The 11,090-nt window shown below is 45.8% G+C and overlaps 1 long non-coding RNA gene across 3 annotated transcripts in view; it reads right to left on the bottom strand.

Annotated features, from left to right (window-relative positions):
- Nucleotides 1-9,810, bottom strand: part of LOC135099698 (uncharacterized) — a 45,505-nt gene extending 35,695 nt beyond the window's left edge. The window contains exon 1 of one of the 3 annotated variants that reach the window (XR_010268289.1): nt 9,704-9,810. This is a non-coding gene — a long non-coding RNA (uncharacterized LOC135099698). Of the gene's footprint in view, nt 1-9,694 lie in introns of all 3 variants that reach the window. The other 2 variants (XR_010268290.1, XR_010268291.1) reach the window with 2 other exon arrangements.
- Nucleotides 9,811-11,090: the final 1,280 nt, after the last annotated feature.

An 11,090-nucleotide genomic window follows, 5' to 3' on the forward strand; every position in this document is an offset into this window, starting at 1 on the left:
AACGTAATTAAACCAACCTTCCTTTTCCCTAGTCACCTGCAGCTATGTTTCTGTCCTTAAACCTTAAACATTAAACTGCGGGGGGATGTTCAAAGCCGCTTCCCGCCCCATCCCACCCCATCCAGCGTCTCCCCACCCCGCCCCGCCCCCGGCTTCGCGCGCAGACCTCACCTGCAGACCCTGAGACCCACGAAAGCCCTACCCGGTAAATCTTCGGCAAACGTCCCGCAAACCAATACAAGTCGCCCAATTCCCGGATCAAGGATAAGCACCCGCGCCTGTGTCTCCCGGTAATTGAGTCGCTTGTAAATAATGTGGATACTACCTATTTAAGCATTCCGCGGCCGATTTGCATAAATACTCGCTCCCATTGTAAATTTCGAGCCCTGACCGTGCCGCGAGACCCGCTATTAAGTGAGTATCGAATCGCGTAACTCACTTTTTCAACATCCCGTCCCTCCCGCTGCTCGGCCCACCACCATTTTTTTTTCTTTTTTTCGTCTTTCTCTCCTTCTCTCTTCCTATTTTTCCTTTTCTCATTTCTCAAGCCTCGGAACAGACAACAACGTCCCTATTCTCTCTCTCTCTCTCTCTCTCTCTCTCTCTCTCTCTCTCTCTCTCTCTCTCTCTCTCTCTCTCTCTCAGCAGCAGCAGCAATTCTCCAAAAAGCAATAGTGTGATCACAAAAGGTATCGTGCACACACAAAAGAATCACGAAGGTATAAGAGGGGCACACAATAATCATAAAACGGACACAGAGGGACACACGAAAAAAAAAAAAAAAAAGTCCCCGACAATTACAAGGTTAAAGATGATACGCGGAAAGAAAGCTCTTAAGAACGTGGGAGTTGTGCGCGCGCTGATGCCAGAGATCAGAGCGCCCTGACAGCGATCTCGCGGGGAGCAAATTGTGTATTGGAGACGAAGTGACGTGTCTAATGACTGTGATCCACCCCGCCTCCCTCGCTCCCGTCCTCCTGAACCTCAACCACCTCCTACTCCTCCTCCTTCTGGTCCTTCTCACAGGGCTTCGCGGCGTCTCCCTCACCTGTGGTTCTCGAAAAGTACCCCTTTGCACTTGCTCCTCTCGTCCCACTCCCACAGGTGACGAGGCCCAGGTATACTTGCGGCGTCGATTGAAAGCCGCGGACATCTAGTTTTGGGTGTAATAATCTCCGTGGCCTCCATTCAACGCGTCACTGCAAAGCTTCAGACATTCTCGGCTTCAGTGTAATGCTTATGATTCCTATTCTGGGGTTCGCGTTTTGACGGACGGAGGGATGGAGGGACGGAGGGAGGGGCGGGGAGGAGAGAGGGGGTGGAAGAGTGGAGGGAGATTTCTTAGCATGGAAGAATGTCTGCCAAAGGGTATTACTTGCATATATTTTTTTCCCCTTCTCTTTCCCTGTCTCTCTATCTCTTACATCTCTGTCACACCATTCTTATGTGTATCCTTTTATCTCGTGCTGGAATTGTGTGTGTGTGTGTGTGTGTGTGTGTGTGTGTGTGTGTGTGTGTGTGTGTGTGTGTGTGTGTGTGTGTGTGTGTGTGTGTGTGTGTGTGTGTGTCGGACAATCCTTCAAACTACAGGGACGAGACCTGGAATTTGCATCAGTCACCTTAGACGCGTCCACTTTAATTACGTACAGAGAGAGAGAGAGAGAGAGAGAGAGAGAGAGAGAGAGAGAGAGAGAGAGAGAGAGAGAGAGAGAGAGAGAGAGAGAGAGAGAGAGAGAGAGAGAGAGAGAGAGAGAGAGAGAGAGAGAGAGAGAGAGAGAGAGAGAGAGGCACGGAGGAAAACGAAAGAAGTCAAGAAAATCGTGGAAGTTGTCGATGGTTTGTGACTGCTGTTCCTTTTCGGGGATTCACTCTGAGCCTCCCACTCTCCCCCACACAACAGCCCTCTACAGTCCCTCCCCGCCCCTCCCGTCCCCCGCATCTCCCCCACGCACTGAGCACAGTTTAATACGCAGCCGTAGATCACTGGGATGCCGCCGCAGGTGCCCGCTTCTGCACATTTGCATAACCTCGGTAGTAAGCTGCTCTAATGGCGCACATTTCGACAAAATTGGTGGTGCATTTTATGGTGGAGGCTAATATTTATCCCTTCTTACGCCGGCCGGCCACCGCAGCGGTCCCAGAGAGGCGTGTGTGAGGCTCCCTATCTCCTATACCTGCCCGCGTGGCTGGTGCAGTGGGGAGTGTGTCTTGGGTGGCGAAGGGCGTGGTGAAGCTGGTCCGTCATGTGGAAGTGGCCTGGGTTGTCACGATGTATTTATTTGCTTATCTTTACCTAGAATCGTGAAAACACTTATAAATTACAGTCTCTTCCACCACGGCCTTGTATTTGTTGGGAAGTTAAGGGCGTGATGGATGAGCTGATTGGTTGAGTATAGGGGAAGTGTTTTGAGATGTCAAGATGTATTCCATTCTATTTATTATTATTGTATATTTATTATCTATCAGGCGCCTGCTTCTAATGATTTCCCCGCAACAGGATGGCAACAACAGAGAGTTCCCTTTTATTCCTGGCCTTGTGATTCTTGGCCTGCCTCACGCCACCTTGTATTCCAAAGCCTCAATGTTTTTTTTTTTTTTTGTTTCCTTTTACCGTGTATGTATGTAAATGTCTATGCATCTTCATTGATAGTTTTCATTTAATTTTGTTGATAAAAGGCGTGAAGCTTACACACACACACACACACACACACACACACACACACACACACACACACAAACACAAACGCGACGTGTACATATATTATAGACTCCTGCTTTTAAAGGGTTCATGCAGTGTGATAAGTTCCCTCGCAATCTTCTTCCAAAGTTTGTATGAGCAGGCCACTGTTCAATGGCTGGTGTTATTTATGGATTCTTTGTGACTCGTGCTGTCAATATTGTATACGGCAATCAGTGTTACCAACCGAGCAAAACAGCAATATTGCGTTGTACGAGTTTCGGCGTCAAAACTGCACAACATAACTCTGTTAAGGTTCAACTCTTTCTTTAAGTAGAAGTGGCTGATCTCCAAACGACAGACTTCACAATATTGTTAAAAATGTCGATATTGATTAGTGACTGGTTGACTGATTAACTGACTGATGGATGGATGTAATGGCGCAGCCGATATCATAGTAAAGCTGGTGTCACATGGCTCAGATGATGATGATGCAGTAGGAACTCTTGTTGCAACGGAGGAAAGAAAGCAAAAGTTTTATATATATATATATATATATATATATATATATATATATATATATATATATATATATATATATATATATATATATATTAAAACCTTTGCTTTCTTTCCTCCGTTGCAACAAGAGTTCCTACTGCTTTAATGTACTACACTATGAGTATTATTGATTTGATACAGTATATACAGGCCAAGTTCAATGAAACAAAGCTTAATCTATCGTAATAAAACTGATTAGGTGATTAATACACTCGTTATCTTGATGGAGAAATACAGACTTAGCAGCACGCATTGCCCCCACACCACCAATACCACCACCACCACCACCACCACCCAACCACATCCTTCTTTCACGGGCACCAACTTTTTTTTTTTTATAGTAATCATTTGAAAGTCACATAATTGTCTATAAACAAGTGCCAAGACATTACATTTACACCACAACGTTAAACATGCATTCACCTCCTCACCCTCCACCGCTTTATTCATACCCACGAGTTTAATTAAGGATAGCAAAACAAAGTATTACCGCCACTCATCTCACGCTTGATTCCACCTACTCGCCCTTCACCCTTCCTCTCCACTTCCCGAGTCACGAAGCAGCCGTAGCCGTCGCCCTCAACACACAAGACGACGCTGGTAAGGGCAATACAGCAGGAAGCCATCGGGAAGGTGTTGAGACGCAGCCACTAGGGAAAAACACGACCCGATTAGGGATTCACAAGGCTTTACTAAATGAAGTGGACCCGCGTCTGGCTACCCTCTCGCTCCTCACGGATGCATGTGAGACAGTGACACCGAACCCCGCGAGAGGGAAGAAAGGTAGGGAACCTCACGTAAGATGATAATGCGATTCCCTCGTGGCTTGCACAAGGAAAGCTGACGCCTGCACCGCCGTGTTGGTGTAGAAATCTGGGACGGGAATTTTAGGGGGGTTGCTTTTTGCTTTTATCAGTTTTTGTTTTAGTGTAGAGTCGCGTTTGTGTTTTCCGGAGTTGGCTATTTAAACTATGGAAGCCCAAGATAATTGTTAATAAATTCGTTATAAGAAACCTCTATATGTAATGATGTCTGTTAGGCGTAGAATTTGTAAACTGATCTAGTCGACGAAACACCACGATGACTGATATCAGCTGCTCTACGACGACACGAGGTGGTGTGCTGCGAGGTGGGGTGTGGAGGTGTGGGGGTGTAGTGTGATGTGGGTGTATAGAGGTGTATAGTGTGGAGGTGCGGAGGGATGGGGGTGCGTGGTGTGGGTATGGAAGTATGAAGGGTGGAAGTATGTGGTGTGGAGGTGTGGAGGTGTGGGGATGGAGGAGGAGGAGTTGTGGGGTGCAGTGTGGGGGGAGGCTAGTCATCACAACATGATTGCCACGCTGATGCTGCGCGCCGGAGTGTCAACAAGTGATGCATGAGTGCCAGGCGCTTGTTTGTTATCTTGCTGAGATTGGCTCGCCTCGCTGCAGCATTAACATGTACCCAGCGTGTGTGTGTGTACGTATGGTGCTGAACAAAAAGGCGAGAAACATTACTTAGGAAGGAGATTTAAAGGGAGTACAATCTGAGCAAGGGAGAGCGTGTTTACGAGGGTTGCACGATAATAATGAAGACATTTTCAACTCCCTTTCTCCACGCCAAGAAAAAATGAAATAATGGTCTTGAGCTGGACAAATACAGGCTCAGCAGATACTTAATAGACGAGCACTGGTTGGTTTATGAAGCGACGGGGCAGTGTGAGTGCAGTGAGCGTTGCCTCCACACACTACTGACCCTTACACCCTCAGTATTACACAATATATTAATGCTACAATATAATATAATATATGCTATAAAGAAACAATTATGGCTGGCCAAGTATATGGATGAGGGAGCAAGAAAGAGAGAGAGTGGGTTAAGTGAGCGCTGCCTTGTATGGGGCGACACGGCCTCTGCAGTTAGTTTAATGTTCTCGTATCTCTTTCACCACCACTCTCACCATCACCTCCCCTTCCCTCCTCCCACGGCCACCACCACGCCCGCGCACACGCACCACCCTCGGGCTACACCACACTACTGCTGAACTGCCCCAGCTTCTCACTCCTATTTCCTCTACACGTCACAATGCTGCTTGATCCACTAATCCGCGTCCCTTCACTCCTCGCAGCCCTGACTCGTGGCTCGCTGTCTGAAGGGAAGCAAATGAGTCGAGACGCAGCGGCAGAGAAAGAAGGCGATGAGGACACGGCGCCGACAAAGGTTCGATGTTTAACAAGTCCGGGAGAGAATTCGTGTCGCGTCGGTATCTTTGTGTTGTCCTGACCTGACCTGACTCCCCGCGGGAATCGACCTCACCTGCTGTACAGTCAGGCCTACACTCACTCGCCTCTTGTCTCTCATCCACCACGACTACCACCGCCGCCGCCGACACTGATACCCTGCTGCTTTCTTCCTCACCTCACTTCCTCCTCCGCCTACTTTTCTTGTTTTTTTCTTCCCGTCATCTTATCTACTTTTCTTCCTCGTCATTCTCGTCCTATTCTTGCTGTTGTCACCGGTTCTATCTTTTACCTCTTTTTTTCTCGTCTTTCTCTACGTACTTTACTTTCATAATCTGCTCTTCTCTCTCCTTCCTATTTCATCAACACTTCCTTTCTCTTTTTTTTTTACATGTATTCTTTTACACCGCATCATCTTATTCTTTACGATCTTGGTTCTGCTTCTACTTTTCCCTCTTTCGACATTTTCCTTTCCTCTTCGCCTTCCCTCCTCCTCCTCCTCCTCCTTTCGTAATTTCGCTTTCTTGTTCTTCCTCTTTTTCCTTTTCTTCTTCCTCCTTTCGTCATTTCCTTTCTTCATTCTCTTCCTCCTCTTCCTCCTCCTCTTACTCCTTTCGTCATTTCCTTTTCCTCTTCGTCCTCTTCCCCTTCCTCCTCGTCGTCTTCCTTCTCCCTCCCTTCCTCCTTCCGTCATTTCCTTCTCCTCTTCGTCCTCTTTCCCCTTCCTCTTCGTCTTCCTCCCCGTCCTCCTCCTCCTCCTCCTCCTCCTCCTCCTCCTCTTTTCACCGCCACTCTCGCCGCCGCGCAGGTGAAAGTAGCATGAACTTATGAAGCCAAATATTACGCGATAATTATTTTAAACAAACCTCATAAATATAGACCAATTATGCGTTTTTTTTTGTCTCTCTCTCTCTCTCTCTCTCTCTCTCTCTCTCTCTCTCTCTCTCTCTCTCTCTCTCTCTCTCTCTCTCTCTCTCTCTCTCTCTCTCTCTCTCTCTCTCTGTGGTTGCTTTCCTGCTGGTGACTTAGTACAAGTAGACAACATATTCGGCCGGAGAGGAAAAGGTGCTCGGAAATTAATGGAGGAGAACTATGACCTTTTGCGGTGCAGGCGACCTTAGTGTTCACCTGCTGTAGTCCTTGGCATTTCTGTTTTACAAGAGAACACACACACACACACACACACACACACACACACACACACACACACACACATAGGCGCGCTCCTGTCTTAAGATTTGGCGGCGTGCGCGTCTTATGATTGTGGAGAGAGAGAAAGAGAGAGAGAGAGAGAGAGAGAGAGAGAGAGAGAGAGAGAGAGAGAGAGAGAGAGAGAGAGAGAGAGAGAGAGAGAGAGAGAGAGAGAGAGAGACTGTTTACTGGTCTGGGCTCTTTATTCTTTTCTATTATTATTGTTTTGTGGTGGAGTGAATGTGTGCTGTCATATACGTACGTATGTCTCTATCTCTTTCTTTGTGTGTCTCTATTTTCATTGTCTCATTATTATCATTATTATTATTATTATTATCATTATCATTATTATTATTATTATTATTTTGTGATGAGTAAAAATGTACTCTCTCTCTCTCTCTCTCTCTCTCTCTCTCTCTCTCTCTCTCTCTCTCTCTCTCTCTCTCTCTCTCAAACTACAGTGGATACCTCCCTTGACAGTATCTCCTACATTTTATACCAGTATGTATGCATATACAGAATGTATGTATGTATGTATGTATTTATGTGTATGTATGTATATATGTATATGTATGTATGTATGTATGCATGCATGTATGTGTATAGTTTACGCTCGAGTATATTTAGTACAGTACGTTTACGTATTACGACCTTTGTGTTGTGTGTGTGTGTGTGTGTGTGTGTGTGTGTAATAAACCTGTAACTATCAAGTCCTGTCTGAACACACACACCACGTAATCCCCATTACCCACTCTCCCTTCCCCTCCACCCCCTCCCCCCTCACACTGACGGGGGTGACAAGGTGTCTCGGCGTGTCACTCAACTATTTAATTAATATATCTCGTCGTCTTCTACTTTTCTCATAGTTCACGCACGTAAGCTGGGGGCGGCGAGACCTTGGAAACTTGAAAATGCCAAGGGTAGCATCGTCGCAGCCTCGGCAGGGCGGGGCGGGGCAGGGTGGGGTGGGGTGGAAGGCTGAACTCAGAAAAGGTCGAGAAAAGGCGAGTCTTGTGAAGCCAAAGGAATATTATATAAGGGCGTCAAAAAGATGTGAGGAGAGAGAGAGAGAGAGAGAGAGAGAGAGAGAGAGAGAGAGAGAGAGAGAGAGAGAGAGAGAGAGAGAGAGAGAGAGAGAGAGAGAGAATAAGATTATGTAAGGTTTAACAGGACTATAATAATAATAATAATAATAATAATAATAATAATAATAATAATAATAATAATAGCAAAGAAAAAAAACCTTAACATTAACTATCTCAAACCATAACATCGCACACAAACAAACAAGAGACAACCACCCACCAATTTCCACTCCATCTTCTACTCAGCATTTTAAATCCACATAAAAAAAAATATAATATAATATATATATATATATATATATATATATATATATATATATATATATATATATATATATATATATATATATATATATATATATATATATATATGTATATATATACATGAAAAAAAGAAAACAGGCAAGACAGAGACAAGACAACACTTCTAAAAATTTACTTCCTCACGCCAAGTCTTCTCTCAACACGCAGCGACACCAGCCCCGAGCTACAAGTCGTCTCTGAGGCAGTTTCGGAGCCTTAATCTCATAATCTTGGTGAGAACAGCTTCGAGACCCCGACCCAATGAGCAGGAGGAGGAGGAAGGTGAAGAGGAGTAGTAGGATTGGAGCGATGGAGGAAGGGAAGGAAGGTGAGGAGCAGAAGGGAAGAGGGAGAAGGGGTAGAGGAAGGAGGGGCGGTAGTCACGGCTTCTTTGATCAATCAGTGCATCAATCTCGGGGCAGCTCGATGGCGCGGCGCGGTGAGGCGGACGATCGCACGAGGCAGGGTGTCAGTTGGAGTGCTGGCTCGATTACTTTTGTCCTCGTCTGCTTGTTGTGTCTGTCTCCTTCCCGCTAACTGGCGCAATGCTTGTTAGGTCATGTTAGGTGTTCTCCGTTCAGTCCATTACATTTATGGGTATCACGTGGTTTTCAGTGCGAGATGTTCTGTGCTCTAGTAAACTGTTTAATGTTCGTATGGTTAACTGTTCCCTGCGTCACTTGTTGGGTTGAGTGTTTGTCAAGATTGCTGGGTGTATTGCAACGTGCTCTGTCCTATTTATACTCTTGGTTTGTTTAGTGTTTATTCTATAGTCTGGAGTTACGAGGACATAAGAAAATAAGGGAAGCTGCAAGAAGCCATCAGGGTTCCACGTGACATTCACTGTACGAAGCATACCTACTTACCTATTTCCACTTATCATCATCATCCATAAATTTGTGTAAGCTGGATCGTCTTCTGTTCTGTTTGCTAGGTGTACAATTCCCATCCTCTCTTACACTGCGGTTTCGTTAGTGTGGCTAGTCTAGTTAGCTGGTTAGTGTAATCATCATCGACGACCCACGCTGCCTCAGTTGGATAGCTGTCAGTTTAGTGTTATCTGGTGCGTGCGTAAATTTTTGCCTGTCTCAGTTATGTGCAGAAATATTGGCAGCTTTCGCTCACCTGCACCTGAGTGACGCATCGGCTGGGAGTGTGAGAGGCGGGGAGGCTGAGAGAGGCTCTGTAACGGCCCGGAGTGGGAGGGAGGGAGGACTAACATTATCCCAGCCTCTTGTGTCCTTTAATGTGACCTCGAGATTTTAGTAAACTTCATTCTAATGTCACGATACTGCCTCATTCAATCACTACTTTCCTTGTCTGTTTCTTACGTTTCACGACTGTTACTACTATTACACTTATTTACTATATTTCATCTAAAAGGGCATATATTTTTAAATGTTTAGGTAATATACAAATTAAAGGACTGATATCAATGACAGAAAACACTACTGAAGTATCATGTATTAAAAAGTCAATAAGGCATAAACAGAACACCTAACTGATCACCATTACTGACGCCGTCCGCATGGTAACCAGGAATTTTTCAGAGATGCCCAGTGCTGGACCAATAGAGCGAACACATACACTAGATTCAAGAAATACTGTGAGGCGAAGAGCGCAAAGGAACACATCTCCAAGGGACACTAAACACATACTCACCATACCAAGCAGCAGTAGCAGGAGCACCAGTAGTAGCAGCAGCAGCACACACCCCCACGCCCTCACAGATAACACCCAGCCTTCTGTAAAGACTGCTGAGACCACACTGCTCCCTGATCCTCTGATGGCCAGACACCGAGCAAGCATTTGTTTCGAATCACACGTTTCAAGTTGCAAAGCGGATCTGAAGCATGGTGGAAAGGAGAACGAAAACCAGTCTATACCTCACTCCTTCCTTTCCTCAGGGTTAGGTTCTCATTCTTGGCATGCTGAGACAATGCAACACTAAAAAGAAATTCCAGCAAAAGAGCAAAACTGATGGAAAAATAACTCAACGATTCAAAATGTCTTACAAGCAAAACAGCGAGACACTAAAACGAGTCGATACCAATTAATAAACTACACACAAACTCTTACTCAAACACTGCCATGATCCTCGTGGTATTATTCAGCATGTTACTGTGATCGTGTCTCGAGTGGTGTATTTCAATCTTCGTCTCTCGCAGTCCCTTCCCTTTCCTTCCCCCCCACCCCCCCCCCCTCGCTAAGCCGTTCATAAATGTTCACGCTGGACCGGATTAATATCATCGCCGGGAATCTGAACTCGACGTCAAGCTTCTTATGAATAAATTCCCGGAGCCGCTTCATCTGCCTCAAGTTTTCAGCGGCGACATCAATTATTCTTGGCCAAGTTTGTCGTGGTCGTCTGCCTCCCTGCCTGCTTCCCTGCCTGCCTGCCTGTCTCCCTCCCTCCTTCATTCCTTCCTTCCTTCCATCCTTCCTGTTTCACTTCTTCTTACTTCTCTTCCTCATCTTCGTTCCTTCCATCCACCCTTCCTTTCTTACTTTCCTTCTCATTCTCCTCAGCTTCCTTCATTTCTTCTATCCTTCTTTCTCACTTATCTTCATCCTACTCCTATTCCTTCTCCTCCTTACCTTCATTCCTTCCTTTTTCACCTCTTGTCCTCTTCTTCGTCCTTTTCCATTTCCTCGTCTCACCTTCATTCCTTCCTTCTATTGTTCTTCCCCTCTTCTCCTCCTCTTCTTCCTTCTCTTCATATTCATCTCGCCCCGTTTCCACTCTCCAGTGATGTGTGTGTGTGTGTGTGTGTGTGTGTGTGTGTGTGTGTGTGTGTGTGTGTGTGTGTGTGTGTGAGTAAAATATATCAAAGTATAAGAGGAAACACGTGTAATTTAACCCATGCATGAACGGACAGCCGCCATCTTCCTGTATTCCTAGATTTCTCCTCCTCCTCCTCCTCCTCCTCTTCTTCTTCTTCTTCTTCTTCTTCTTTTTTCTTCTTCTTCTTCTTCCTCCTCCTCCTCCTCCTCCTCCTCCTCCTCCTCCTCCCCAACCCGCCGCCATTCTCGTTGTCAGATATTTCCCTCCTT

The sequence above is a fragment of the Scylla paramamosain genome, chromosome 4 (assembly GCF_035594125.1).
Source record: "Scylla paramamosain isolate STU-SP2022 chromosome 4, ASM3559412v1, whole genome shotgun sequence".
Classification (NCBI taxonomy): domain Eukaryota; kingdom Metazoa; phylum Arthropoda; class Malacostraca; order Decapoda; family Portunidae; genus Scylla; species Scylla paramamosain.